The sequence below is a fragment of the Lithobates pipiens genome, unplaced genomic scaffold (genome assembly GCF_037356315.1).
Source record: "Lithobates pipiens isolate NorthernLeopardFrog02 unplaced genomic scaffold, aLitPip1_a1.2 Scaffold_13, whole genome shotgun sequence".
Lineage (NCBI taxonomy): Eukaryota > Metazoa > Chordata > Amphibia > Anura > Ranidae > Lithobates > Lithobates pipiens.
In genome coordinates, this window is record NW_027507718.1 from 21398287 (window position 1) to 21404286 (window position 6000).

Genomic DNA, 6000 nt, shown 5'->3' on the forward strand with positions numbered 1-6000 from the left:
CGATCGGAATTCTCTACACACAATCGGACAGTCCGATCGGATCAAGTTGTCGGAAAGTTTTATAGCCCAGCATTATCCGACAACATGGTCCGTTCGGACATTTTCCGTCGGAATGTCCGACCGTGTACAAGGGCTTAGACATTGCTCCATTAGTAGATGCATCTTGTGAGGCCCATATTTATGCCTTTGAATGATGCTCTCATCTTCAAAGACATCCTGACAGGAACAATAATTCAGACTTTGAAAAGGTCTACAAGTAAAGTGTACATCTGAGAAAAAACATATAGAGTACATCTCTACAGTATATGCGTATGTTTTGCCTCTTAAAAAAAATGTTGACTCCACAGTGCACACTACACAGTGCTTCTTCTGCACTGAAATCCAAAACATTGTTGTGAGCCCTGCCTGTCTCTGTAGAAAAAATGATCATGGACACCATGTTGCTTTACATAGTGAGCAATCTGGTTAAGAGATTGGGTAGTAGACCCATGGTGTAAAGATAATAAAGATTTTTAACTCACAAAATTTCAGAAAATGATATATTCTTCAGCCCTGCCAGGGAATTTGGCAAATTGAAAAGGAATTCATAAAACAAGAATCAAAACTCCAAACTACTTATGAACTATTGATAACAACATCCAACCTCTTCAGCAATTTCTCACATGGTTCTGTGTACTGCACTATAAATAATTAAGTCTTCAGTGTATGATCAGCTGGGTAACCTACTGCATAGGTCATCATGTTCAAGACAAATGAAACTCGTAACCAGTGGATTTGGTATCAAAACTTTTTCTTTAGGAAACACCTAGGTAAGGACCTGTCCCAAAATAAACATTAACTACTTTAATACTGAGCACTTTCACACCCTTCCTGGCAAGGCCAATTTTCAGCTTTCAGAGCTGTCACATTCAGTCATGCAACACTGTACCAAAATGAAATTGTTATCATTTTTTTGAGACAGATAGAGATTTCTATTGGTGGTATTTAATCACCACTGTTTATTTTTATTTTTTGCTATATAAATGAAAAATAGATTTTTTTTCTTCATTTTTGTTTTGCAAATAAATAATTTTTGTTCTGAAATGTGTTTGTTTTCGCTATGATTGCTTATTATAATGATGATGTGATCACTGTGATAAGTAATCATTTTTGGAATGGCATCCATAAATGTGCCATTGTGTACTTTTGGCCACAGCTATCACATGGTACAGCTCTGCTGGAGGGATAACAATAGTATACAATGAATGGCTATGAATGAAAGCCTATTGCTCACAGTGATCACATGGCACCTGGACCAGCCTGGTACAACGATTGGTCTGGTGGTGGACACAGCAGGTGACAGATTGCACAACTGAGTGCCCCCTAGGGTGCACACAAGGCATGTGAGTGGGAGGACATTATCCGACGTTCTTCAAGGATAATAGTGCTCCTGCCTGGCCATCATTTTAAAATAGACTGGGCAAGAGTTGGTTAAAGAAAGATAATTTTTTTTTTTGAATAAAGTAAAAAGCTAATGGACTCGTTGATCTGTATATACAGTATCTCACAAAAGTGTGTACATCTCTCACATTTTTGTAAATATATTATTATATCTTTTCATGTGACAACTCTGAAGAAATTGCACTTTACTATAATGTAAAGTAGTGAGTGTACAGCGTGCATAACAGAACAGTGTAACAGTGTTTGCTGTCCCCTCAAAATAACTCAACACACATTCATGTTTAAACCATTGGCATCAAAAGTGAGTACACCCCTAAGTGAAAATTTCCAAATTGGGCCCAATTAGCCATTTTGCCTCTCCAGAAATCATGTGATTTGTTAGTGTTACAAGGTCTCAGGTGTGAATGGGGAGCAGGTGTGTTACATTTGGTGTTATCGCTCTCACTCTCTCATACTGGTCACTGGAAGTTCAACATGGCACCTCATGGCAACAAACTCTCTGAGGATCTGAAAAAAAGAACTGTTGCTCTACAGATAAAGATGGCCTAGGCCAGTGATGGTGAACCTTGGCAGCCCAGATGTTTTGGAACTACATTTCCCATGATGCTCATGTACTCTGCAGTGTAGTTGAGCATCATGGGAAATGAAGGTTCGCCATCACTGGCCTAGGCTATAAGAAGATTCCCAAGACCCCTAAACTGAGCTGCAGCATGGTGGCCAAGTCCATACAGCAGTTTAACAGGACAGATTCCATTCAGAACAGGGCTCGCCATGGTCGACCAAAGAAGCTGAGTGCACGTGCTCAGCAACATATCCAGAGATTATCTTTGGGAAATAGATGCATGAGTGCTGCCAGCATTGCTGCAGAGGTTTAAGGGGTGGGGGCTCAACCTGTCAGTGCTCAGACCATATGCCACACACTGCATAAAATTGGTCTGCATGGCTGTCGCCCCAGAAGGAAGCCTCTTCTAAAGATGATGCCCAAGAAAGCCCGCAAACAGTTTGCTGAAGACAAGCAGACTAAGGACATGGATTACTAGAAGCATGTCCTGCGGTCTGATGAGACCAAGATAAACTTATTTGGTTCAGATGGTGCCAAGCGTGTGTGGCAGCAACCAGGTGAGGAGTACAAAGACAAGTGTGTCTACAGTCAAGCATGGTGGTGGGAGTGTCATGGTCTGGGGCTGCATGAGTGCTGCCGGCACTGGGGAGTTACAGTTCATTGAGGGAACCATGAATGCCAATATGTACTGTGACATACTGAAACAGAGCATGATCCCCTCCCTTCGGAGACTGGGCCGCAGGGCAGTATTCCAACATGATAAGGACCCCAAACACACCTCCAAGATGACCACTGCCTTGCTAAAGAAGCTGAGGGTAAAGGTGATGGACTGGCCAAGCATGTCTCCAGACCTAAACCCCATTGAGCATCTGTGGGGCATCCTCAAATGGAAGGTGGAGGAGCACAAGGTCTCTAACATCCACCAGTTCTGTGATGTTGTCATGGAGGAGTGGAAGAGGACTCCAGTGGCAACCTGTGAAGCTCTGGTGAGCTCCATGCCGAAGAGGGTTAAGACAGTGCTGGAAAATAATGGTGGCCACACAAAATATTGACACTTTGGGCCCAATTTGGACATTTTCACTTAGGGGTGTACTCACTTTTTTTGCCAGCGGTTTAGACATTAATTGCTGTGTGTTGCGTTATTTTGAGGGGACAACAAATTTATACTGTTATACAAGCTGTGCACTCCGTACTTTACATTGTAGAAAAGTGCAATTTCTTCAGTGTTGTCACATGAAAAGATATAATAAAATATTTTAAAAAATGTGAGGGGTGCACTAACTTTTTTTGAAATACTGTATAAGTTAAGCTGGGCATAGATGGATATTTTTTTTGGCTCAGCCAGAGAACAAACGAGGTGGATGGAGGTATTCCTTCTGCCGTGACATTGTATTCTGACAGAAGAACCTGCTGCTGTCAGAACGCAATGATCACCTGATCAACAAAAGTTTTCCACCTTGACCCTTCAACAGAAGTCAATCAAATGATCAACTTCTGTCAAACATGGGTGTGCACACACCGATTGAAATTTAGTCAGTCTCTGCTGAACTGGCCGAATTTCGATCAATCTATGTTAAGCTTTATTATTCCATGTCTGGTTCATTCTTTTATGAACTTACATGTTTTTTTACTGTTCTGTAACTTTTTCAAATTTTTATATTGTTCCACTGTGATTGGCCCTGCACCATGTGATCAAAGAGGGACAAATTTGAGTCACTTAGCCTTGTTTCCACATTCTATGTATGAAAATGTAGGAACTGGAGTGCAGAAAAAAGGAAGCAGGTGCTCTGAACTGATGAGTCAAAATTTTAAATATTTGGCTGTAGCAGGAGGCAATTTGTTCACCGAAGAGCTGGAGAGTAGTACAATAATAAATATCTGCAGGCAAAAGAGAAGCATGGTGGAGGTTTCTTGTAAGTTTAGGGCTGCATTTCTACAAATGGAGTTGGAGATTTGGAAATACAGGCAGATACTTATCCATCATGCCATACCATCAGGGAGGCATGTGATTGGCCCTCAATTTAATCTGCAACAGGACAACGACCCTAAACATGCAGTCAATGTCATTAAGAACTATCTTCAGCATAAAGAAGAATAAGGAGTGGAAGTAATGGTTAACCCTGATCACATCATTGGGATTGTCTGGGATTACATGAAGAGACAAAAGGATTTGAGGAACCCTACATCCACAGATAATCTGTGGTTAGTTCTCCAAGATGTTTGGAACAACCTATTTGCCAAAGTCCTTCAAAAACTGTGTGCAAGTGTACCTAGAAGAATTGAAGAATTGATGCTGTTTAAAATGCAAAGGCTGGTCACACCAAATATTGATTTATTTTGGATTTCTCTTCTGTTCGTTTACTTTCCATTTTGTTAATTGATAAAAATAAAATATTAACACTTCTATTTCTGAAAGTATAAAATAATAAATAAGTAAATAAGAGAACCGGAAGAATAGGTTTGATACTAAATTTGGCAGTGCCTCCACCCAGGACGGGGTCTCTATAAACGGGGTCTCCTGGGAAATTACCCATTAATCTAAACAAAGTAATTGGTAGCAGAGGAACAACTCCAAGCTGTATATACCATTAACTATATATAGCATAGGAAGCCTGGTGGAATTGTGCACTTATCCAGGTATAGTTATTGATAAAGATAAGTCCAAATTAATATTTGGAAAGCAAAGTCCAATTGCAGGAACCCCTGATGATATAAACGATATATAGCATCCGTCCTTGTGTCAGAGACCTGAAGACAAGATCATCAGTGATGAGAAGATCCTCCAACTGTTATACAACCAGCTTGCAATGTAGAAACTGTGTTGTGACACTGGAATGCAATAATAAAGGAGCCTCACTTCGCCACTGGGTTCTTGTGTTGACATTTAAATAGAAGGGGAGGATAATATATGCCCATGACCGTGGGGCCGGCAGGGTGCCCATAATAACATCTTATGCCGTGTACACCAGACTTTGACAGCAAAGTTCCAATTCGATCTTGTGTGGGCTTCATCTGACCTTTTCTTTCGAAAAATCTGACGGACTTTAGAAATAGAACTTGTTTCAAATCTTTCCGCCGGAACCAGTTCCTATCGAGAAAACCGCTCGTCTATATGCAGGTCCGACGGACCAACAACGACGCAAGGGCAGCTATTTGCTACTGGCTATTGAATGTCCGTTTCAGCGTAACTCCGTCGAAAAGTCAGTCGAAAAGTCCATCAGAGCTCATTCCGATGGAAAATCCGGTCGTGTGTATGCGGCATTAGACTTTCCAAAGGTAATTGCAGGCACCACAAAGCATGTGGAAATTCATTTGGCTCCACTGTTAGTTTGAAAACATATGACCTGAAGAAATAATTTTAAAAGTATATCACCAATTTTAACTACATAGTTACACAGTTACATATCACCAATTTTAGCTCTGTCTAAAAGAAATGGCATGTTGCCACATGTCAGTCCACTAGTAGCACCTCTCTGCTGGCTCTTTTTATTGCAGCCTCATTCACACTGAGCATTTGTTTTGGCTATTCTGAACACCTTTTCTCCTGGCAAGAGAAAGGCTGTTTAAAAAAAAAACATGGTATAAGCCATGAATTTCTGCATATTGCAAATGCGTTTATGTGCACATACACATGTTTATGTGCAATAATGCATTCTATTGGCAGAATATACATTTATTCTGTCCATTAGAATGCATTATTGTGACTAACCGTGTCCTGTGCGTTTAGCGTTTTTTCTGTCCAAAAGCTCCTATCCTGAACATGCTTTTTTTTCTGCCTGTAAACACTCCTTTTCTGAAATGCCTGAATGCCTATTTGTGCATGGACACATGAGCTAACATAGAGGTGCATTTAAGAAAAACAAAACAAAAAACAAACATCAAACGCCTGTAAGAGTGCCTTTTTTTTAAGCCTAGTGTGCATGAGCCCTTGAGCCCTCAAAAATCGTAATGCAGTGTTATTTAAAAGGAACTCACCGACCTATTCACCAAGGAAGCCA